The sequence below is a fragment of the Pseudophryne corroboree genome, chromosome 2 (genome assembly GCF_028390025.1).
Source record: "Pseudophryne corroboree isolate aPseCor3 chromosome 2, aPseCor3.hap2, whole genome shotgun sequence".
NCBI classification, from domain to species: Eukaryota; Metazoa; Chordata; class Amphibia; order Anura; family Myobatrachidae; genus Pseudophryne; species Pseudophryne corroboree.
In genome coordinates, this window is record NC_086445.1 from 863,543,762 (window position 1) to 863,570,493 (window position 26,732).

Here is a 26,732-nt window from a genome sequence, read left to right on the forward strand (position 1 = left end):
TGGTGATATTAACGAACCCGCACACAGCAGAACAACCGAACCAGCAACAGCCAGTGAACAAAACTGCAACAGCGGAGCCAAACAACTTTCAAACAAGAACCAGCTTGCAGGAAGTGGAAGCACAGAGGAGGGCGCCCAGTATCCCTTATGGACTACGAGAAAAGAATTTACTGGTAAGTAATTAAAATCCTCTTTTCTCTTACATCCATAAGGGATACTGGGGACACTTCGTATGATGGGGACATCCCAAAGCTCCCAGAACAGGTACGAACGTGCCGAGAACCTGCAACACCCTATGTCCGAAATGCATATCCTCTTTTGCCAGGGTATCAAACCCGTAGAACTTGACAAACGTGTTTGTCCCTGACCAGGTAGCAGTCCGGCATAGTTGCAAAGCGGAGACACCACGGGCAGTTGCCCAGGAAGAACCCACCGACCTATTAGTGGGCCTTGATAGACTTCGGAATAGGTAAGGCCGCCGAAGCATAGGCCTGTTGAATAGTAAGCCTAATTTAACGGGCAATAGACTGGTTCGAAACAGGACAACCCTTCATGTGAGCATCATACAGCACAAAGACGGAATCCTCCTGAAAGACCCTAGTAGAGACTCCTGCAAGACTATGCTCTGAGTTCTGAAAAACGCCTGGCCGAAGCTAAGGCCAACAGCATAACAGAAAAAAAAACACAAAGTACCAGCGCTGGCTGTGAAAAATAAGATGTAAATAGACGGTTTGCTTATATAAATAAAATAATTTATTGTACCATTAAAAAAAACAGGAATCGATTCCTATTACCTAATATTATTAGCACTTGCAATCAGTCTCTCCCTGGATGAGATCTGATATGAATCCACTCTCCTCTAGGACGTATATTGTTCTTTACGGCTAGGACAGTCTCCAGATGGCATTCACTGTAACACAAGATAATTACCAGTTCCACAATAGATGTATATGATGGCATCAGCTTTAGGAAGAGTCCATTGCTAGCTGTATATGTGGATCAGGTCCTTGTTTGTAGAAATTCCCAGTGACTGGAAAGTGGCCAATTGTGGCCAAAGATGTCAAAGTCCCAATAAGTAACGTCGGAGAGTGGTGTCCAGGCGGGTGAATAAGCTCAACGCGTTTCGCTGGCAATAGTGTGATCCAGCTTCCTCAGGAGCATAAATTCAATGTGTGCTGGGTATCTATTTATACCCTTTCTTAATAATTTAATAACCTGCACCTGTTCGGTGCTCAATTAAAAACACAGCAAACCGTCTTAAAATGCACTTTTAAATACATGATTAATCTCACAAGATTCTACTACTTTAATCAAAATATATCTTGTACCAAAACGAGTATTATAACTCTTATTTATCATAAAACTAAATTTGAATGAAACCGGTCACGTGATAATACAGAACGCGTGATCCGGATTTCATACAATCCCATTGGTCCAACTAGAACATGTGGTATGGGTCACGTGATCGGAGACTCCATTATCCCCTTCCTAGAACGTACTATGTGCTATTTCTAGACCTGGATAGACATTTTCAGCACACGTGACCCGAATTCTCCGGTCACGTGACTATAATCCCATTGGTCCAGCTTAATCATATGACATAGGTCACGTGATCGGAGAGTAGATCCCCTTCATATAGAGTACTCAATGCTCTTTATCTATATTGCCGTCTTTCGTACACGTCACCCGAGTCCTCCGGTCACGTGACCGCAATCACCGAAAAAGAAACATTATATACATTCACAGTAAAACTACCTTATACCATTAATAGGACCTCTCCCATAATCACATAGGTCCAATCATTGATATTTATACAAGTATCTTTTTTTCCCTCTCCCAACTGATGATAAACGTAACTAGGATCTCTCTGAATTCAAATATTATTGTAGATCACAAAGGATAAAGGTATATCTCAGAGAAAAATATGTATATATACACACATATCTCTCCCTCTTATAAACATTGTTACTATATGAACCGACATGTATATGTATATTAAATCAGCAGACATAATTCTTTATCAGAATGCAAACATGTGAACAGTTATTAATTAGTACATGATCCCACAGAACTACAGACTTTCAAGATATTTAATGTATATATACACATCTATGTACATCTATGTACATATATATATATATATATATATATATATATAAAAATAAATAAAATAAATTTATGAATACCGACACTAGTTCAACAATTATAATCCATATGTATACACATAGACCCCTATATCTTATAGTAATAATCATCTTAATAGTGTGACCTAGTCACATTTGTTAATCTCAAAATTGTAAAATGAAACCAAACTTTTCCTTTTTCCATATAGTTAAATATCCTAAACCTTCTCATGTTATATGAATAGATAAAAAGCTCCAATTATTAAGACAAAAGCAAGGGCATAAATCTCCAGCTAAAGTACCGAATTTAACTCAATTGCTTCATTAAGTCCATCTGGGTGTAAAGAGTTAAACTTCAGCATCCAGAATGCTCTGGATAAACTCTGGATAAACAACACCAGAATTTTCTTATACAATGTATCACTTTCATTCTATCACATAATTATTTTATTTTTAATCACCAATATTATTTGCAGCTCACAGGTACCGCCGTGGGGACCAGGTTCGCCCTCAGTTATGCTACTCTATACATTGGTGATTTTGAAGACACCCATGTGTGGTGTGCTGACTGGGAAGCGAACCTGGTCTTCTATGGTAGGTACATAGATGATTTAATCATTATTTGAGATGGGGATTTTCTTTCTGCCTCTTCCTTTGTCACTAGTCTTCAATCCAATTCACACAACCTTACCTTCACTTATTCCTATGATAGGAACCATGTGAACTTTCTGGATGTGACCCTTCAGACCAAAGACAATCAAATAGTAACATCTAATTTTGTTAAACCAGTCACTACTAATTCTTATTTACACTATAAAAGTGCCCACTATACACCATGGAAAAACAATATACCTAAGGGGCAACTCATGCGTCTTAGACGTAATTGTTCGGATATAGAGACGTTTAAATTACAAGCCAATGAACTCTTAGAATCCCTTAGAAATAGAGATTATCCATCAAATCTTTTGAATAAAGCTCTGGAAGAAGTTATGAATATGAATAGACAAGATCTACTCCATCCATCTTCTTCAAAAAAGACGGATAGATATGACACAAAAGGGAGGGAAATGGCTTTTATTTGCAAATATAATAATTGTGCTAAAGAGATTAAAACAATAAATCGAAAGAAATTATAGGGTATTAAAACAAGATAATATTTTGGGGAGCCTTTTACCAAACAGACCACAGGTTATATATAGAAAAAATAGGGCTTTAAAAACTATATTGGCACCTAGCTATTTTAAAACCTCAATAACAGAGAAAAATAGAGGTGGCTCAAACTGGTTGACTGAGAAACCTTTGGGCTTCCATAAATGTGGAAAGAGTAGATGCACTATGTGCCAACATATGGAACGGAAAACTACCTTTATCTCAATTCCATTCTCAAATGAAAAATACTATCTAAAATCCTTTTTAAACTGTGACTCCAAATTTGTGATATATGTGTAAACATGTGGGTGTGGTTTAAATTACGTAGGAAGAACTACGAGACCACTACATACACGGTTCATGGAACATCGACGGAACATAATACGCAAATATATGGCTCATAGTGTATCACAACATTATTCCAAATGAACACAACAACAATCCCGCATGTCTCTCAATAATCTGTCTTGAATATATTGCCCCTACTGATAGAGGAGACAGATTTAATAAGCTTTGTCGGAGAGAAGTCTTCTGGATGCTGAAGTTTAACTCTTTACACCCAGATGGACTTAATGAAGCAATTGAGTTAAATTCGGTTCTTTAGCTGGAGATATATGCCCTTGCTTTTGTCTTAATAATTGGAGCTTTTTATCTATTCATATAACATGAGAAGGTTTAGGATATTTAACTATATGGAAAAAGGAAAAGTTTGGTTTCATTTTACAATTTTGAGATTAACAAATGTGACTAGGTCACACTATTAAGATGATTATTACTATAAGATATAGGGGTCTATGTGTATACATATGGATTATAATTGTTGAACTAGTGTCGGTATTCATAAATTTATTTTATTTATATATATATATATATATATATATATACATATACATACATATATGTACATAGATGTGTATATATATACATTAAATATCTTGAAAGTCTGTAGTTCTGTGGGATCATGTACTAATTAATAACTGTTCACATGTTTGCATTCTGATAAAGAATTAGGTCTGCTGATTTAATATACATATACATGTCGGTTCATATAGTAACAATGTTTATAAGAGGGAGAGATATGTGTATATACATATTTTTCTCTGAGATATACCTTTATCCTTTGTGACCTACAATAATATTTGAATTCAGAGAGATCCTGGTTACGTTTATCATCAGTTGGGAGAGGGAAAAAAAAGATACTTATATAAATATCGATGATTGGACCTATGTGATTATGGGAGAGGTCCTATTAATGGTATACGGTAGTTTTACTGTGAATGTATATAATGTTTCTTTTTCGGTGATTGCGGTCACGTGACCAGAGGACTCGGGTGACGTGTACGAAAGACGGCAATATAGATAAAGAGCATTGAGTACTCTATATGAAGGGGATCTACTCTCCGATCACGTGACCTATGTCATATGATTAAGCTGGACCAATGGGATTATAGTCACGTGACCGGAGAATTCGGGTCACGTGTGCTGAAAATGTCTATCCAGGTCTAGAAATAGCACATAGTACGTTCTAGGAAGGGGATAATGGAGTCTCCCGATCACGTGACCCATACCACATGTTCTAGTTGGACCAATGGGATTGTATGAAATCCGGATCACGTGTTATGTATTATCACGTGACCAGTTTCATTCAAATTTAGTTTTATGATAAATAAGAGTTATAATACTCGTTTTGGTACAAGATATATTTTGATTAAAGTAGTAGAATTTTGTGAGATTAATCATGTATTTAAAAGTGCATTTTAAGACGGTTTGCTGTGTTTTTAATTGAGCACCGAACAGGTGCAGGTTATTAAATTATTAAGAAAGGGTATAAATAGATACCCAGCACACATTGAATTTATGCTCCTGAGGAAGCTGGATCACACTGTTGCCAGCGAAACGCGTTGAGCTTATTCACCCGCCTGGACACCACTCTCCGACGTTACTTATTGGGACTTTGACATCTTTGGCCACAATTGGCCACTTTCCAGTCACTGGGAATTTCTACAAACAAGGACCTGATCCACATATACAGCTAGCAATGGACTCTTCCTAAAGATGATGCCATCATCTACATCTATTGTGGAACTGGTAATTATCTTGTGTTACAGTGAATGCCATCTGGAGACTGTCCTAGCCGTAAAGAACAATATACGTCCTAGAGGAGAGTGGATTCATATCAGATCTCATCCAGGTAGAGACTATGATTGCAAGTGCTAATAATATTAGGTAATAGGAATCGATTCCTGTTTTTTTTAATGGTACAATAAATTGTTATTTTATTTATATAAGCAAACCGTCTATTAACATCTTATTTTTCACAGCCAGCGCTGGTATTTCGTGTTTTTTTCTCTTTAGTATATTGGGGAACTTGACCATCCCCTTACCAGCTGCTGCTGACTGCGCACATACACACTCCTTTAGTTCCCAACAGCATAACAGTCTTCCATGTAAGGTACTTGTCCTCTACCGACATTAACGGTTCAAACCAAGAGGAATGCAGAAAGTTAAAAACCACGTTTAGATCCCAAGGTGCCGTAGGAGGCACGAAAGGAGGTTGGATGTGAAGGACACCCTGTAGAAACATCTGGGCTTCAGATAAAGCAGCCAATTTCTTATGGAAGAATATGGACAAGGCTGAGATCTATACCTTAAGGGAACCTAAACGTAGGCCCATTTCCACACCTGCTTGTAAGAAATGCAGAAAACGTCCCAGGTTGAAATCTGCAGAAGGATACCTTCGGCCCTCACACCAAGAGACATACCGTTTCCAGATATGGTGGTAATGAGTCGATGTGACAGCCTTCCTGGCTTGAATCATAGAATGATCCACTCAACCGTCATGCCGTTAAACTAAGCTGCCGTAAATCCGGGTAGACGAACGGTCCTTGCTGAAGAAGATCTTCCAGCAGAGGTAGAGGCCAGGGGTCATCTATGGCCAAAAGATCTGTGTACCAAACTTTCCGAAACCAGTCGGGGGCAATCAGAACTGCCTGAACCCCTTCCATTCTGATTCTTTTTAGAACCCTGAGAAGCAATGGAATCGGAGGAAACAGGTACACCAGCTGGTAGACCCAAGGCATCATCAGTGCGTCCACTGCCACCACTTGAGGGTCCTTTGTTCTGGGGCAAAAGCGCCCAAGCTTTTTGTTGAGCCGAAAAGCCATCAGATCGATCTGTGGATAGCTCCACTGATCCGTTATCATCCGGAAAACCTGCGGATGAAGTCCCCACTCTCCTGGTTGTAAGTTGTGATAACTTAGTAAGTCTGCCGCCCAGGCCGGAATGAATATGGTTGATACTGCCCTTGCATTCCTTTCTACCCAGAGGAGTATCTTGGATACCGCTCGCATGCAGCCCCTGCTCTTTGTTCCTGCCTGCAGATTGAGGTACGCCACAGCCTTGGCGTTGTCCAACTGAACCTGAATGGCTTGGCCTTGAAGCAGGTGAGACGCCTGTAGCAGAGCATTGTAGATCGCCCTGAGTTCCAGTATGTTTACTGGAAGAACGGCTTCGTGGCTTGACCACCTGCCCTGTAATTGTGCCCCTTGGGTGACAGCTCCCCAAACTCGAAGGCTCGCATCCTTGGTCAAGAGAATCCAATCCTGGATCCCGAAGCTCTGACCCTCCGAGAGATCTGAGTGTTGCAACCACCACAGGAGGGAGATCCTGGCCTGCGGTGAGAGACATATGACCTGGTGCATCCACAGATGCGAACCCGACCATTTCTTCAGGAGATCCAGTTGGAAAGTCCTCGCATGGAATCTGTCGAATGGAATGGCCTCGTAGGAGGCCACCATCTGTCCCAACAGGCGGGTGCAAAGATGTACCGAGACCCGGTTCATCTGCAGAACCGCTCGTACCAACTCCTGAATTTTCCTGGCCTTGTCCAAAGGAAGGAAGATTTTCCATTATCATCCCTAGGAACTGGAGACGCTGGGTCGACAGAGCTGACGTTCTGGTCCTGAGATCATGTGGTGTCAGGCTTACGAGACTTACCTCTACAGCCTCTAGCCACATTTGAGGTGCCACTGGCTTTCTCATCCAACCTAGCAGTCCGATAAGCATTATAGCGAAGGTCCTGTGTAGGAGCGTCGAGCTGCAGACGGGAAGGTATGTGGATTTTCCAGCTGTAGCCTTTGAAATCCATGTGTCCAAATCACCTGTGAAAGGTAAAGCCTCTACACTCCGCTTTGATTCTGTGTCCGCCACCCACTGGTGTAGCCACAGCACCGTGCATGCAGAAACAGCCATTATAGAAGTATGAGCATTTATAGTACCTATGCTTTTAATAGTTTCAAAGAGAAACAGTGCAGAATCCTGAATGTGCTGAACCAGCGTTACCATATCAGCCAGGGACTTATCCCCAGTGAGGCCCTCTTGAAAGTTACCTGCCCAGGTATGTATGGCGTGGGTCATGGCGTGGGTCATCCAACAGCCAGCAATAACAGATCTATGAGAGGCTCCTGCAGCCACGTAAATAGATTTCAATGTGCTTCTATTTTTCTGTCTGCAGGTTCCTTGAAGGCAGTAGGCCTTGGAACCGGTAGTACAGTTTTTTGACAGGCGTGATACTGAAGCATCAACAGCAGGTGGAGTCTCCCAGACTTTTCGCCCCTCTAGAGCGAACGGAAATGCAGCAATCAATTTCATTGTCATCTGGAATTTCTTTTTAGGAGTAGCCCATGGCTCCTTGAAAAGATCATCCAGTTCCTTAGAATCGGGAAAGGTGATTAGCACTCTCTTTTGTGCAGCGAAAAAGGATTGCGGAGCATCTGCCTCATTACCAGGAACATGCAAGACATCTCTAATAGCAAGGATGAGAGACTCCACACCCTGAGTTGTAGAGGAATCCTCCACTTCAGCATTTGATTTCAACTCTTCCACCTCAGGTACCTCCTCCTCAGATTCTGAGAGGATGTCAGGTAACCCCCTTTTCTGGGGTAGTGGAAGTGAGAGAGGGGTTAAACGGCTGCCCACTGATTTATCTTTAATCAGAGTAGCCATGGACTGTTGCAACTGCTGCCTTTCTTCCCTAGCAGTAGTCAATTCATTGGACATGTCAGCCATCATAGTTTTAATAGAACTCAACCAAGCTGGTTCCTGCAAATCACCCCCAGAAGCCCCACTATCCTGTGAAGGCTGACTGCATTGCTCACACACAAGATAATCAGTAGGGGAGGGAGAAAATCTAGTGTGACAGAGAGAACACATAGCTTTCTTCACTATGCTGACAGGGAACATTTACATCCACACATATACACACAGACACAGGTACAAAAGCAAGCCTGCCGAGCCCAGTGTGTGTGGAGAGACTCAGAGAAGGAGGTACCAGCACCAGCCTGTATCTAATAATGGAGATATCAGAAGATAAGCAATCAGACTCACCACCTCCAGGAGGCCGGTGTCGGTTGACACTTAACTGTCGACACATGTAAATAGATATAGCAGGGACTTCTATACATATCAGTGTTCGTACTAGTAGATGTAGCTATGGAATAAATTATAAATGCTGGACTAGTTTATTAGGTGAATACTTAACAGATGCTTGTAATCTCATATTAGATATCACACACATTTTAGTACAGTTTGTAAAATAATACTCCATTTGAATTTGCTAAACATGTTCATCATGCAATATCACAGTCCTCTGAAGATGCAGTCATGCTCGGTAGAAGGGGATACTGTCACTGAATAGGCACTAATCTGCCTAGAGCAGGCATGTCAAACTTAAAATCCCAACTGGTCCGAATGATCAAACTCTAGGTCTTGTGTGTGCCGCACGAAAAATAAAAAAAGTCTTACATGCAATTTTGAAAGGTTTATTAGAAAAAACAACTATAAAGTATAATCAAAGAGATGTCCAGTATCGTGAAGAAAATAACTTTAATATTGTGTGAGCTGTGTTATGCCCCCTCAAATATCACTGTGCGGTCCCCTCTCCACTATATAATAAGATTTTTATTACCTACCGGTAAATCCTTTTCTCGTAGTCCGTAGAAAATGCTGGTGTCCAATTTAGTAACATGGGGTATAGACGGGTACTTTGGGAGCCACTGGCACTTTAAGAGTTTAATAGTGTGGGCAGGCCCCTCCCTCTATGCCCCTCCTACCAGACTCCGTCTAGAAACTGTGCCCGAGGAGACCGAACATACTTCAAGAGAAGGAAATACACAGACAGTGGTGAGATTCATACCAGCTCACACATACAAGGCACATCAAGACAACCATCTTGAACTACTCAGCAACAGCTGAAACATTACTTACCAAGTAACAATGCAGTATTCATCTAAAACGAAGTTGAACTGAACCAAATAACAATAGCAGGAAAACGAAGCGCTGGGCGGGCGCCCGGCATCCTCTACGGACTACGAGAAAAGGATTTACCGGTAGGTAATTAAAATCCTATTTTCTCTTACGTCCTAGGAGGATGCTGGGGCCCAATTTAGTACCATTGGGATGTACCAAAGCTACCAGTATGGGAGGGAGAGTGCTAAGGTTCCTGCAGAACAGATTGACCAAACTTTAGGTCCGCAGAGGCCAAAGTATCGAACTTGTATAACTTAGCAAACGTCTTCGACCTTAACCAAGTACCTGCTCGGCAAAGCTGTAAAGCAGAGACAACCTCGGGCAGCCGCCCAGGATGAACCCACCTTATGAGTAGAGTGGGCCAGAACAGAATTTGGAATCCGCAAACCTGCCGTCGAATAAGCATGCTGGATAGTAAGCCTGATCCAGAGAGAAACAGTCTGCTTAGGCGCTGTACACCCAATCTTGTTGGGATCATAAAGGACAAATAGAGCATCCGATTTCCTGTGACGAGACGTTCTCTTTACATATATCTTCAAAGCACGATCAACATCCAAGGACTTTGAGCTAATTGAGGTGTCAGTAGCCACTGGCACCACAACAGGTTGGTTGATATGAAAAGCGGACACAACCTTTGGAAGAAATTGCTGACGCGTTCTGAGCTCAGCTCTATCCTCATGGAAAATCAAGTAGGGGCTCTTGTGTGACAATGCCCCCAATTCCGACACACGTCTTGCAGATGCCAATGCCAACAGTGTGACCGCATTCCAAGTAAGAAGCTTTATGTCCACCTCCTGTAAAGGTTCTAACCAATCCGACTGCAGGAACTGCAGAACCACATTAAGATCCCAAGGCGCCGTAGGAGGCACAAAGGGTGGTTGGATGTGCAGAACGCCTTTCAAGAAAGTCTGAACCTCAAGGATAGCAGCCAATTGTTTCTGGAAGAAAACGGACAAGGACGAAATCTGAACTTTGATTGAGCCCAAGCGTAGGCCCACATACACACCTGCTTGAAGAAAAAAAGAGAAAACGTCTTAGTTGAAACTCCACCGTAGGAAACCTCTTGGATTCACACCAAGGGACATACTTTTTCCAAATACGATGGTAATGTTTAGACGTTACCCACTTCCTAGCTTGGATCAGAGAAGGAATAACCTTGTTTTGAATGCCCTTCCGAGCTAGGATCTGGCGTTCAACCTCAATGCCGTCAAACATAGCCGCGGTAAGTCTTGATAGGCGAACAGCCCCTGCTGTAGAAGGTCTTCGTGAAGAGGAAGAGGCCTCGGATCCTCCAGCAGTAATGCCAGAAAATCAGCGTACCAAGCCCTTCTTGGCCAGTCCGGAGCAATGAGGATCGCCGGAATTCCTGATCTTTTTATTAGTTTGAGAACCCTTGGGATGAGTGGAAGTGGAGGAAACACATACACTGACTGGAACACTCACGGAGTCACCAGGGCGTCCACCGCCACTGCTTGTGGGTCTCGTGACCTGGAACAGTACCTCCGAAGCTTCTTGTTGAGGCGAGAGGCCATCATGTCTATCTGAGGTACACCCCATCGGCTTGTTACCACTGCGAACACCTCCGGGTGGAGGCCCATTCTCCTGGATGGAGATCGTGTCTACTGAGGAAGTCCGCTTCCCAGTTGTCCACTCCCGGAATGAAGATCGCAGACAGCGCCAGCGCGTGCCTTTCTGCCCAGAGGAGGATTTTTGTTAACTCCGACATTGCAGCTCTGCTCTTCGTTCCGACCTGCCTGTTTATGTAGGACACTGCTGTGACATTGTCAGACTGAACGGCTCGATCTTGCAGAAGATGTGCCCCTTGGAGAAGGCCGTTGTATATGGCCCTCAGTTCCACAATGTTTATTGGAAGGACTGATTCCTTACTTAACCACCTTCCTTGGAAGTTTTCCCCCTGGGTGACTGCTCCCCAACCTCTGACGCTTGCATCCGTGGTTAGGAGAATCCAATTCTGAATTCCGAACCTGAGGCCCTCAAGCAGGTGAGAGGTTTGCAGCCACCAGAGGAGTAAAATTCTGGCTTTCGGGGACAGGCGTATCTGCTGGTGCACGTGAAGATGCGATTCCAACCACTTGTCCATGAGATCCAGCTGTTAGAACCTTGCATGGAATCTTCCATACTGTAGAGCCTCGTAGGAGGCTACCATCTTCCCCAGCACTGATGCACTGATGAACCAATACCTGGGCTGGACGCAAGACATCCCGGACCATTGATTGGATCCCCAACGCTTTCTCCAGTGGTAGAAACACCCTCTGCATTTCCATGTCGAGCATCATCCCCATGAAGGGCAGTCTCCTTGTCGGTTCCAAATGTGACTTTGGAAGGTTCAGGATTCACCCATGATCCCGGAGTAGTTGAGTTGAGAGTGCAATACTCTGCAACAGTTTCTCCTTGGAAGATGCTTTTATCAGCAGTTCGTCCAGATATGGAATTATGTTCACTCCCTGTTTGCAGAGGAGGAGCATCATCTTCGCCATGACCTTGGTGAACACCCTCGGTGCTGTGGAGAGGCCGAATGGTAACGTCTGGAACGGATAGCGACAGTCCTGTAGTGCAAACCGTAGATAAGCCTGGTGAGGCGGCCAGATCGGAATGTGAAGGTACGCATCATTAATATCCAAGGATACTAGGAATTCCCCCTCCTCCAGATCTGAGATCACCACTCTCAGAGACTCCATCTTAAATTGGAAAACCCTCAAGTAAGAGTTCAATGACTTCAGGTTCAAAAAAGGCCTTACTGAACCGTCCGGTTTTGGTACCACAAACAGGTTTGAGTAATAACCCTTGGTTATTAGGCGAGATGGAACTGGAACAATAACATTTGTTCGTACCAATTTTTGAATGGCTTCCTGTAGGATAGCACTTATTGTCAGCGAAACTGGCAGGGATCCAGGCAAGATGACGCCCAGACGTGACTGAAATCTTTTAGTCTCGCTCCCACCTGTCCGATCTCCAGGCTGGGAGGTCCACCATCATGCTGAAGATTTTGAGGAAGCAGAACCTGGGAATCTGCTGGAGCAGGTTTTCTGGACTTTCCCCGACCTCATCTAAAGAAGGTGGGGGGGCCTTTGGATTTTTTAAATTTAGCGGCCCGAATGGACTGCAGTGCAGGCATAGGATAAGACTGCGGAGAGAAGAAAGGCCGACTTACCCGCAGTTGCCGTGGATATCCAAGCATCCAGAGCTTCCCCAAATAGAGCCTGACACTTTTCTTGGATTCCGCATCCGCAGTCCATTGGCGTAGCCAGAGTCCTCTGCGTGCTTAGACTGCCATGGAAGTAGCCCTTGCATTAAGCAGGCCAACGTCCTTCATGGCCTCCACCATGAAACCTGCAGAATCCTGTATGTGACGTAAAAACAAGTCAATGTCACTCCTATCCATAGTATATAAATCCTCAAGTAATGTGCCTGACCACTTTACTATAGCTTTAGAAATCCACGCACAAGCAATAGTGGGCCTTAATGCCAGGCCTGTAGCCATGTATAGTGATTTGAGTGTAGTCTCAATCTTGCGGTCAGCCGGCTCCTTTAAGGCGGTTGAACCGGGGACAGGTAAAACCACCTTTTCTGACAATCTAGATACAGAAGCGTCAACTATAGGTGGGTTTTCCCAATTTTTCCTGTCCTCTTCAGGGAAAGGGAAAGCTATGAGAATTCTTTTAGGAACCTGGAATTTTTTTCTCTGGGTTTTCCCAGGACTTTTCAAACAAGGAGTTTAACTCCTTAGAAGCAGGGAAAATAAGCAAGGATTTCTTATTTACTGTAAAATAAGATTCTTCTTCTTGCTGAGGCACTTTCTCAGAAATATTGAACACATCCCTAATTGCTTCAATCATCAATTGCACCCCTTTAGCAAGGGATGCATCTCCCTCCTGCATATCCCCATCACTGTCTCCTGTATCAGAGTCGGTATCAGTGTCAACTTGCATTATCTGGGCAAGTGTATGTTTTTGAGGGTATGTAGGTGGGTCCATAGTAGTAGGGGCTGAATACTTTAAGCCCTCCACAGATTTGTTCAAAACCTGCGTCTCCAGTTCAGTATAGGACATCCTAGTAGAAATCTGGGATATCATTCCCCTTAAAGAATCCACCCATGGGGGTTCGGATTCAGAAGGCTGAGACAGTATATTACATTCCTGAGCACATGGAATAGACTCCTCAGGAGAAGATAAACACTCTGCAGCACAGAAGACAGAGTCCTTACACATAGTAATGTGGGATATACACACACAGGAAAATGTCAGTTTGCCCCAGAGTACCTTCAGAGAGAGACAGAGTATAAGGAACCAGCCACACAGCGCCCCTGTAGGCAATTATTATGATAAAAGCCCGGCGCTGACTAACTACCCTAAATAGAGTAGTTCGTATTAATATCACACTCCTCCCCCTCCCCCCCCATCTTTAACACCCTGGTACTGTGAGGCTATAGAGTTATGTGGAGGGCAGCGCTCCCTGTCAGCGTCCTTGCAGGGAGAAAATGGCGCTGGTGAGTGCTGGATCCGCTCTGAGAGGAAGCCATGCCCCCCAACATGGCGCGCGGCTTACCGCACTAAATGTTTAAACTGGCCTGAGGTTTCCTGGAGCTAACAGCGGGATTAGCCCCTGTTAGCAGCCTGACCAGTGTAGGTTGATCCGTGCTGGCTCAGGACACCCCTCACATCGCCTATACAAACGGCGCTGTACTCACCACTATTCTTTCTTCTGGCTCTGTTAGGGGGTGGCGGCCGTGCTGAAGGAGTGAGCGGTCGCCTCGTGGGCTTGCGTTTATCACCCTCAGGAGCTCAGTGTCCTGTCAGCAGAGTAGATAACCATTAACTCTTTAGGAAGTTGGTTGCCAGCAGCCTCCCTGTAACCTAACTACTGTAACTCTAAGAAATAAAAACTAAGAAAACTCCTAGGAGCTCCCCTAGCTGTGACCGGCTCCTCCGGGCACATTTTCTAGACTGAGTCTGGTAGGAGGGGCATAGAGGGAGAGGCCAGCCCACACTATTAAACTCTTAAAGTGCCAGCGGCTACCAAAGGACCCGTCTATACCACATGGTACTAAATTGGACCCCAGCATCCTCTAGGACGCAAGAGAAATTAATATTACCACATATCTGTGTGAACTGGAGCTGTGTTATTCCCCCTCATATAACACTGTGCGGTCCCCTCTCCTCTATAGAATACCACCACATATCAGTGTGAGCTGGGAGCTGTGTTATTCCCCCTCATATATCACTGTGCGGACCCCTCTCCTCTATATTACATATCAGTGTGAGCTAGTAAAAATAAGATTTTAAACCTACCGGTAAATCTTTTTCTCGTAGTCCGTAGAGGATGCTGGGGACTCCGTAAGGACCATGGGGATAGACGGGCTCCGCAGGAGACATGGGCACTTTAAGAAAGAACTTTAGGTCTGGGTGTGCACTGGCTCCTCCCTCTATGCCCCTCCTCTAGACCTCAGTTAGAGAAACTGTGCCCAGAGGAGATGGACAGTACGAGGAAAGGATTTTTGTTAATCTAAGGGCAAGATTCATACCAGCCACAACAATCACACCGTATAACTTGTGTATCAATTAAACAGTTAACAGTATGAAAAAATAACGTAGCATCAGTCCAACCTGATGGAACTATAACATAACCCTTATGTAAGCAAAACTATATACAAGTCTCGCAGAAGTAATCCGCACTTGGGACGGGCGCCCAGCATCCTCTACGGACTACGAGAAAAAGATTTACCGGTAGGTTTAAAATCTTATTTTCTCTAATGTCCTAGAGGATGCTGGGGACTCCGTAAGGACCATGGGGATTATACCAAAGCTCCCAAACGGGCGAGAGAGTGCGGATGACTCTGCAGCACCGATTGAGCAAACACACGGTCCTCCTCAGCCAGGGTATCAAACTTATAGAATTTTGCAAAGGTGTTTGAACCCGACCAAGTAGCAGCTCGGCACACTTGTAGTGCCGAGACCCCTCGGGCAGCTGCTCAAGACGTGCCCACTTTCCTAGTGGAATGGGCCTTGACTGATTTTGGTAACTGCAATCCAGCCGTAGAATGCGCCTACTGGATGGTATTACAGATCCAGCGAGCAATAGTCTGCTTCGAAGCAGGGGCGCCAACCTTGTTGGCTGCATATAGGACAACCAGTGCTTCCGTTTTCCTGACTCTAGCCGTTCTGGCCACCTAAATTTTCAAAGCCCTGACTACATCAAAGGACTCGGAATCCTCTAAATCTCGTGTAGCCACAGGGACCACAATAGGTTGGTTCATATGAAAAGATGACACCACCTTAGGCAAGAATTGAGGGCGAGTCCGCAATTCCGCCCTATCCATATGGAAAACCAGATAGGGGCTTTTATGAGACAACGCCGCCAATTCCAACACTCGCCTAGCCGAAGCCAAGGCCAATAACATGACCACCTTCCAAGTGAGATATTTTAACTCCACTGTTTGAAGTGGTTCAAACCAGTGCGACTTAAGGAAACTAAACACCACGTTAAGGTCCCAAGGCGCCACCGGAGTTATAAAAAGGAGGCTGAATATGCAGCACTCCCTTTACAAAAGTCTGTACTTCTGGGAGAGAAGCCAATTCTTTTTGAAAAAAAATGGATAAGGCTGAAATCTGAACCTTAATGGATCCTAACTTTAGGCCCAAATTCACTCCAGTCTGTAGGAAGTGCAGGAAACGGCCCAGATGGAATTCTTCCGTAGGAGCATTCCTGGCCTCACACCAAGAAACATATTTTCGCCATATACGGTGATAATGTTTAGCGGTCACGTCCTTCCTAGCCTTTATCAGCGTAGGAATGACCTCATCCAGAATTCCTTTTTCCGCTAGGATCCGGCGTTCAACCGCCATGCCGTCAAACGCAGCCGCGGTAAGTCTTGGAACAGACATGGCCCCTGTTGTAACAGGTCCTGTCGTAGAGGAAGAGGCCACGGATCTTCTGTGAGCATTTCCAGCAGATCCAGATACCAGGCCCTTCTTGGCCAATCTGGAACAATGAGAATTGTTCTCACTCCTCTTTTTCTTATTATTCTCAATACCTTGGGTATGAGAGGAAGAGGAGGAAACACATAAACCGACTGGAACACCCACGGTGTCACTAGGGCGTCTACTGCTACCGCCTGAGGATCTTTTGATCTGGCGCAATACCTCTGTAGCTTTTTGTTGAGACGGGATGCCATCATGTCTATCTGGGGCAGTCCCCACTGACTTACAATCTGTGCGAAGACTTCCCAATGAAGTCCCCACTCCCCTGGATGCAGGTCGTGTCTGCTGAGGAAGTCCGCTTCCCAGTTGTCCACTCCCGGAATGAACACAGCTGACAGTGCGCTTACATGATTTCCGCCCAGCGAAGAATCTTCCTGCTCCTTGTGCCGCCTTGGCGGTTTACATGAGCCTTTGCGGTGATGTTGTCTGACTGGATCAGAACTGGTTGGTCGCGAAGTAAGTTCTCCGCCTGACGTAGGGCGTTGTATATGGCCCTCAGTTCCAGGATGTTGATGTGAAGACAAGTCTCTTGACTTGTCCAGAGTCCTTGGAAGTTTCTTCCCCTTGTGACTGCTCCCCACCCTCTGAGGCTCGCGTCCGTGGTCACCAGGATCCAATCCTGAATGCCGAACCTGCGTCCTTCCAAAAGGTAGGCACTCTGCAGCCACCACAGGAGAGATACCCTGGCCCTGGGGGACAGGGTGATCCGCTGATGGATTTGTAGATGTGATCCGGACGACTTGTCCAATAGGTCCCATTGGAAAGTCATTGCATGGAACCTGCCGAAGGGAATGGCCTCATATGTTGCCACCATTTTTCCCAGGACTTGAGTGCAATGATGCACAGACACTTGTTTTGGCTTCAATAGGTTCTTGACTAGAGTCATGAGTTCCTGAGCCTTTTCTATCGGGAGAAAAACCTTTTTCTGGTCTGTGTCCAGAACCATGCCCAAGAAGCTCAGACGAGTCGTAGGAACCAGCTGCGACTTCGGGATATTGAAAATCCAGCCGTGTTGCTGTAACAACTTCACTGAAAGTGACACACTGTTCAGTAACTTCTCTCTTGATCTCGCTTTTATGAGGAGATCGTCCAAGTACAGGATAATTGTGACACCCTGCTTGCGCAGGAGCACCATCATTTCCGCCATTACCTTTGTGAAAATCCTCGGGGCCGTGGAAAGCCCAAACGGCAACGTCTGAAATTGGTAATGACAATCCTGTACCGCAAATCTCAGGTACGCCTAATGAGGTGGATATATGGGAACATGAAGGTATGCATCCTTTATGTCCAGGGATACCATAAAATCTCCCCCTTCCAGGTTGGCGATGAACGCTCTGAGCGATTCCATTTTGAACTTGAACCGTTTTAAGTATAGATTCAGGGATTTTAAATTCAATATGGGTCTGACCGAACCGTCCGGTTTCGGAACTACAAACAGGGTGGAGTAGTATCCCTTCCCTCTCTGAAGTAGGGGAACTTCGACCACCACTTGTTGAGGACACAATTTGTGAATAGCATTTAACACTATCTCCCTTTCCAGGGGAGAAGTCGGTAGAGCCGATTTGAAAAACCGGCGAGGAGGCACCTCTTCGAATTCCAGCTTGTATCCGTGAGAAACAATGTCTATTGCCCAGGGATCCACCTGTGAGTGAACCCAGATGTGGCTGAAAAGTCGAAGACGTGCCCCCACTGGGGCGGACTCCCCCAGCGGAGCCCCAGCGTCATGCTGTGGATTTTGTAGAGGCCGGGGAGGATTTCTGTTCCTGGGAACTAGCTGTGCTGTGCAGAATTTTACCTCTGCCCTTACCTCTGGCAAGAAAGGATGATCCACGCACTCTTTTGCTTTTATTTGAACGAAAGGACTGCATTTGAAAATGTGGCGCATTCTTAGGTTGTGAGGGAACATAAGGCAAAAAATTTGATTTACCTGCCGTAGCTGTGGAAACCAGGTCCGAGAGATCTTCCCCAAACAATTCCTCCCCCTTGTAAGGTAAAACCTCCATGTGTCTTTTTGAGTCGGCATCACCTGTACACTGCCGGGTCCAGAGGACTCGTCTAGCAGAGATTGACATAGCGTTTATTCTGGAACCCAGTAAACTAATGTCTCTTTGAGCATCCCTCATATATAAGACAGCATCCTTTACATGGCCTAGTGTCAGTAAAATGGTATCCTTATCAAGGGTCTCAATCTCTGCCGATAAGGAATCTGTCCATGCTGCTACCACGCTACAAACCCAGGCCGACACAATTGCCGGTCTGAGTAATGTACCAGAATGTGTGTAAATGGATTTCAAGGTAATCTCCTGCTTGCGGTCTGCAGGATCCTTGAGGGTAGCCGTATCTTGTGATGGCAGCGCTATCTTTTTTGACAAGCGTGTCAACGCTTTGTCCACCTTAGGGGATGATTCCCACCGTACCCTGTCCGTTGGCGGGAAAGGATACGCCATAAGAATCCTTTTGGGAATCTGCAGTTTTTTGTCTGGAGATTCCCAAGCTTTTTCACATAATTCGTTAAACTCATGTGAGGAGGGAAAAGTTACCTCAGGCTTTTTTCCCTTATACATGTGTACCCTTGTGTCAGGGACAGGGGGTTCCTCTGTGATATGCAACACTTCTTTTATTGCAATAATCATATATCGAATACATTTAGCCACTTTTGGGTGTAACTTTACATCATCGTAGTCGACACTGGAGTCCGAATCCGTGTCGGTATCACCCGAAATGCTGTTGCTAAGGGCAACAGCAAAACCCTAAAGGGTTACCAACGGGTGTGGCAGTAAACTCCTTGGTCAGAGATGGAATAATAGACACAAGGAGAGTCTCCACAATCCTAGTCCTCACTTGCAGTGCACTGGTTCAGCTTACTGCCACTAAACTGACACCTGAACACATTGCACAGTGAGAAAGGATTTTGGCAGGCAAGACTGAGAATACAGCCGCAAACTTGCTAGGTTCACAGAGTAGCAAAAGAACCCCAGCAGGTTAAACGACTGACTCCAGTCTTACTGCTAGGTCTGGATTGGCAGAGTGTAATACCAAATCCCAAGGCCTATTTGCAGTAAGCAACAAACAAATACAAAGTTTACACAGTACTAGCTAGCTTTCAGGAACTGACTAACCAACAAAGATTCAGCAGCATCTGCCTAACCTGAGAAGAGGGTTTATATAGCAGGTGCTGTCCACGCCCCACTCAGACCTCACAGACTGTGAGCACAAAAACCAGCACCGGATCCCCTGCCGTGCACAGAGCCTGTAACCACAGCACGGCAAAAGACCCGAACCGGAGTATCAGCTACGCTCAGGTTACTCCGCTAGCACTTGTCTCCCGGTTGCCATGACGACGTGGCAGCACAGAGCAGGAGACCCTAACAGTACCCCCCCTCTGACGAGGGGTCAAAGAACCCCTACCACCGGGTTTATCGGGGAACTGCAAGAAGAAAGAGCGTAACAGTCTGGGGGCATGAAGATCACAACTGCGCACCCACGACCGCTCCTCCGGGCCATACCCCTTCCAGTGCACCAAAAATGACAGCCGACCCCGAACCATCTTGGAGTCAAGAATCCTTTCAACAACAAACTCCCTCTGGCCACGTATCAGAAGAGGGGAAGGTCTTCCACTGGAAGAAGGATTACTAATCGCCCGTTTTAAAAGGGAACAATGAAATGTTTTATTGATACCCAAAGAACGGGGTAGATCTAACTGAAATGCCACCGGATTGATAACCCTAGTGATCTTATAAGGACCGATGAACCGGGGGCCTAACTTATGAGATGGCTGTCTCAACTTCAAATTCTTGGTAGACAACCAGACGAAGTCTCCTAATTTGAAGCTGCAGGGTCTTTTCCGCTTATCAAAAACCCTTTTGGTCACTAATGACACAGACACAAGGGCTTTCTTCACTTTCCTCCAAATACCTCTAAGGACCGAAACCACAGAGGAACCACCAGGCGTGGAGTCCTGGGGGTCAAAAGAATTGGCCTTAGGATGATGCCCATACACACAAAGGAAGGGAGAGATCCCTGTAGCAGAGTGAGCCGCGTTGTTATAGGCAAACTCCGCCATGGACAGATGAGCAACCCAGTCAGTCTGACACTTGGAGACATAACACCTGAGGAACTGCTCCAAGGACTGGTTCACCCTTTCAGTCTGCCCATTAGACTGCGGATGGTAGCCTGACGACAAGCTGACAGAAATCTGGAGATCGGAACAAAATGCCCTTCAGAATTTGGCCACAAACTGGGATCCGCGGTCAGAGACCACATCAAGTGGCAACCCGTGGAGGCGCACAACATGCAGCATAAATAATTCAGACAGGCGTCTGGCCGATGGCAGCCCAACCAATGGAACGAAGTGCGCCATCTTCGAAAACCTGTCAACGACAACCCAGATGGCTGTCATCCCCGAGGATTTGGGCAAGTCCACCACAAAATCCATTGAAATGTGGGTCCATGGCTTAGATGGAATAGAGAGTGGATGTAATGGGCCATCAGGAACCCCTCTAGTAGTCTTATTTCGGGCACAGATGTCACATGCCCGAACCCACTGATCCACATCCCTAGCCACCGAGGGCCACCACACCGCCCTAGATAGCAACTCCCGAGTTCTGGCAATACCAGGGTGACCTGCCGACTTCTTGGCATGGAATTCCTCGCTGTCTTAACCTAGGAGGCACAAACAAAAGACCTACCGGAAGGTCTGGAGGAGCCTGCTCCTGTGCTCTAAGGACTAATGACAAGAGGTCCTGGGTAGTGCCCACTTTAATACATGATGGGGACACAATGGGCAATGGCTCCTCGGTGGTCTCCTGGATTGGAGCAAAACTCAGCGAGAGCGCATCAGCCTTGATGTTTTTTGACCCAGGGCGATATGTTATCAAAAAATTAAAGCGAGCAAAAAACAAAGCCCATCGTGCCTGCCTGGCATTGAGGTGCTTCGCTGACTCTAAATATGCCAAATTCTTATGGTCGGTGAGAATTGAGACCACAAACTTAGCCCCCTCAAGCCAGTGTCCCCACTCCTCGAGTGCATCCTTAATAGCCAACAATTCCCGGTTACCCACGTCATAATTCATCTCGGCAGGCGAAAATTTACGGGAAAAGTAAGCACAGGGATGAAGGCGATTATCAGACACCCCCATCTGAGAGAGCACTGCCCCAATACCCATCTCAGAGGCATCCACCTCCACCACAAAAGGACGCTCTGGATCTGGGTGTCGCAGCACCTTGGCCGAGACAAATGCCCTTTTGAGACGGGCAAAAGCCGCTTTGGCCTCACAAGACCAGTGAGCAACATCCGCCCCTTTCTTAGTGAGTGCCACCAAGGGCGCCACTATAGATGAAAATCCAGCGATAAATCGTCTATAAAAATTCGCAAAGCCCAGAAAACGCTGAAGCGCCTTCAAACTAGTGGGCTGCACCCAGATTAGGATGTCATCTAAGTATACAACTAAGAATCTATCCAAATATTCCCTGAGCACATCGTTCATGAAGTCCTGGAAGACTGCCGGGGCATTACAGAGCCCAAAAGGCATCACCAAATATTCATAATGCCCTGAGTGGGTATTAAAGGCAGTCTTCCATTCATCCCCCTCTCTTATTCGGATTAGATTGACCTACGCGGTGCGTACAATCTTAGAAAAAATGGTGGCAGTACGAAGCTGGTCAAACAAGACCGAAATGAGAGGCAGTGGGTATGAGTTTTTAATCGTGATACGGTTCAATTCCCTGAAGTCGATGCAGGGTCGCAACGAACCGTCCTTTTTACCCACGAAGAAGAACCCCGACCCAACTGGAGACTGTGAAGGTCTGATAAATCCCTTAGCCAAGTTCTCCTGAATGTACTCTGCCATAGCCCGAGTCTCAGGACGTGACAGGGAGTACAACCTGCTCTTGGGAAGCTTAGCATTCGGCAACAAATCAATGGCACAGTCATAGGGGCGATGGGCAGGTAGTACCTCTGCAACTCTTTTGGAGAACACGTCCGCAAAATCTGCATAACATCCTGGCAATCCTGGCAAACTTAGCTGCGAAAGCCTGACTGGAAGGCTCAAGCAACTCCTGAAACAATCAGTACCCCAACTAAGAATCTCCCCAGAGACCCAGTCAAATTGAGGATTGTGGGCCCTTAACCAGGGTAACCCCAACACCAATGGGGCAAAAGTACAGACAGTCACATAAAAGGACAATTTTTCAGAGTGTGTGGCTCCAATAAACAAAGAAATCTGGCTAGTGCAAGAGGTAATTTTACCCTGGGATAATGGTTCCCCGTTTAACCCACAAATCTCAATTTCCGATGCCAAGGGTACTAAGGGAACAGAGTGTTTCAGGGCGAATTGGCGGTCCATAAAAACCCCGTCGGCCCCACTGTCCACAAAGGCCTCAGTCTTGACAGTTTGACCGAGGATCTTCAAGGTCACCGGAATGATAAAAGTCTTCTTGGGAAATTCTGACTTCTGGCCTGACAGGATATTTCCCATCACCCTCAGGCCCTGAAGTTTTCCGGCTTTTCTGGGCATGATACTACCACATGACCTTTATGCCCACAGCACAAACATAACCCCTGCTGTCTCCTCCGCGTCTTCTCACGCGAGGAGAGGCGGGTAGCCCCAATCTGCATAGGCTCCTCGGAAAATTCCTCAGAGTCTGAGGTTCCCTTGGGAAAGAAGGAAACCTCGGTCTCCCTTTCAAGCCTGCGCTCTCTCAGCCGTCTATCCACCCGAATGGATAACTGCATGAGCTGATCCAAGCTATCAGGCAAGGGATATTGTACCAGTTGGTCTTTTAACTGGTTAGAAAGACCTCTTCGGTACTGGTGTCTCAGGGCTGGGTCATTCCACTGGGTATCATGGGCCAACCTCCGAAACTCTGTACAATAAACCTCAACTGGCCTTCGCCCTTGCTTAAGGATCGAAATCTGAGCCTCGGCTGAGGCCGTCTTGTCAGGGTCATCATACAACATGCCCAGTGCCGTAAAAAAAGCATCAACACTTTTAAGCGAGGGACAGTCAGGCTGCAACCCATATGCCCAGACCTGTGGGTCTCCTTGTAGCAAGGAAATCACTATGCCCACCCGCTGAATCTCCGACCCAGAAGACTGAGGCCTAATCTGGAAATATAGCTTGCAGCTCTCCTTGAAACAAAAGAACTGCGAGCGATCTCCAGAAAAACGATCCGGGAGATTTACTTACGGCTCCTTAACCCCTGAAGGCACTGCTGCTGCGGGAGCTCCGCCAGCGGCCTGCGAGGTGTGCATTTTAATGGACAAATCATTAAATTGTCGAGTCAGGACCTGCACCTGATCGACCACCTGTTGCAAAGTATTTTGAGGGGTATGCTCCATATTCCCACAAAATTTCAACAGGAGTATTAGGCTGCTGAATATGTTATGCACACCAGTGCCAGCAGGAATGTACTGGTGTCTGAACGGAGAGGGATGCAAAACAAATGAACTCACAGACAGACTGGGGAATATGACATTACATACATAGAAGGTGATAGGGTAACAAAATAAACACAAAGTGAACAGAGAAGCCCAAAGGCTAAGAAACTGGGTGTCTCCCTAGTATTAGGAATGCTCAGATGGAAAGAAGCGAGATGTTGTGATTTAATACGTAGAGAACCCGAAATGCTGTTGCTAAGGGCAACAGCAAAACCCTAAAGGGTTACCAACGGGTGTGGCAGTAAACTCCTTGGTCAGAGATGGAATAATAGACACAAGGAGAGTCTCCACAATCCTAGTCCTCACTTGCAGTGCACTGGTTCAGCTTACTGCCACTAAACTGACACCTGAACACCTTGCACAGTGAGAAAGGATTTTGGCAGGCAAGTCTGAGAATACAGCCGCAAACTTGCTAGGTTCACAGAGTAGCAAAAGAACCCCAGCAGGTTAAACGACTGACTCCAGTCTTACTGCTAGGTCTGGATTGGCAGCGTGTAATACCAAATCCCAAGGCCTATTTGCAGTAAGCAACAAACAAATACAAAGTTTACACAGTACTAGCTAGCTTTCAGGAACTGACTAACCAACAAAGATTCAGCAGCATCTGCCTAACCTGAGAAGAGGGTTTACATAGCAGGTGCTGTCCACGCCCCACTCAGACCTCACAGACTGTGAGCACAAAAACCAGCACCGGATCCCCTGCCGTGCACAGAGCCTGTAACCACTGCACAGCAAAAGACCCGAACCGGAGTATCAGCTACGCTCAGGTTACTCCGCTAGCACTTGTCTCCCGGTTGCCATGACGACGTGGCAGCACAGAGCAGGAGACCCTAACACAGTGTCTGCTATTTGGGATAGTGGCCGCTTCTGAGACCCTGAAGGTCCCGGCGACATAGGAACAGACACGGGTTCACTCCCTGACTGTTCCTTAGCCTCAGCTTTGTCTAATCTCTTGGGCAATAAGTTCACACTAGCACTTAAAACATTCCACATATCCACCCAGTCAGGTGTCGGCACCGCCGACGGAGACCTCACACTCATACGCTCCCCCTCCTCTCTAGGTGAGCCTTCTACCTCAGACATGTCGACACACGCGTACCGACACACCACACACACACAGGGAACCTCTTATCTGAAGACAGTTTCCCCACCAGGCCCTTTGGAGAAACAGAGAGAGAGTATGCCAGCACACACCCCAGCGCTGTATGACCCAGGAGAGAAACACAATAATTTTATGTTTACCCAGATAGCGCTGTTTACATATACAATATGCGCCAATTTTGTGCCCCCCCCCCCCCTCTTCTTTAAAACCCTCTGTCTACCGTGGTATAAGCAGGGGAGAGTCCAGGGAGCTTCCTGTCAGCGGTGCTGTGGAGAAAAAATGGCGCTGGTGAGTGCTGAGGGAGAAGCCCCGCCCCCTCGGCGGCGGGCTTCTGTCCCGCTGAAAATCTCAAAATTTGGCGGGGGCTCTTATATATGTACAGTGCCCAGCTGTACATATACTTATTTTTGCCAAAAAGAAGTCTATATGCTTCCCAGGGTGCCCCCCCTGCGCCCTGTACCCTTACAGTGACTGCCGTGTGTGAGGTGTATGGGAGCAATGGCGCACAGCTGCAGTGCTGTGCGTTACCTCAGTGAAGATCATGAAGTCTTCTTTTCTTCTCATACTCACCCGGCTTCTATCTTCCGGCTCTGCGAGGGGGACGGCGGCGCGGCTCTGGGACGGACGGCGAGGGTGAGACCTGCGTACCAATCCCTCTGGAGCTAATGGTGTCCAGTAGCCTAAGAAGCAGAGCCTTGAAACTCACAGAAGTAGGTCTGCTTCTCTCCCCTCAGTCCCTCGATGCAGGGAGTCTGTTGCCAGCAGGCTCCCTGAAAATAAAAAACCTAACAAATATACTTTCTGTCAGGAAGCTCAGGAGAGCTCCCTGAAGAGCGCCCATCTCCTCTGGGCACAGTATCAAACTGAGGTCTAGAGGAGGGGCATAGAGGGAGGAGCCAGTGCACACCCAGACCTAAAGTCTTTCTTAAAGTGCCCATGTCTCCTGCGGAGCCCGTCTATCCCCATGGTCCTTACGGAGTCCCCAGCATCCTATAGGACGTTAGAGAAATGTGTCTTTTCCAGTCCCCCTCTATCCCTCCAGTCCAGCCACATGGCCCCTGGTATCCCCTCTTGCTCCTTGTGTCCCCTCCAGCCACAAGCCCTCTGTGTCTCCAATGCCAGCTCTCTCCAATTTACCTTCTTCGTTTATATATTTTTCCATCCACATTACAGAAAAATCCTCCTGCAATTTGGGCAGCTGGGTACACAGGGTAGTCGAGCACACACACATAAAGGGCGTGACGGCTTCAGTGCTAATGGCGCTGAGCAGGCGGGATGCAGTGGGGCACAGCTTTACAAAGCAGCCAGGCATGCGCAGCAACTTTCTCCGTGGACATTTTCCTATTTCTATCACTATATTCTCGCACATGTGCAGAACGGTGAATGCTCCGAGATCGCAGCTAAACTCCGATCACGGCAGACGGGCCAACAGTAACTCATCCAGCGGTGGCGGGCTGCTTTCTATTGTTTTAAAAAAAAAGTAAACTTGGCCCGCAAAAGTATGCGTTGTGGATCGCATGCAGCACGCAAGTTTTACATGTCTGGTCTAGATGGTGGTCACTGAAGTTCTGCTATGGTTTTCTTTACACCATCTACAATATTTATGCACATTTAAT

General features: G+C 46.2%; 1 protein-coding gene across 5 annotated transcripts in view; it reads right to left on the reverse strand.

Moving 5' to 3' along the window:
- Window positions 1–26,732, reverse strand: part of SPAG5 (sperm associated antigen 5) — a 417,322-nt gene that overhangs the window by 164,416 nt on the left and 226,174 nt on the right. The window lies entirely within an intron of this gene.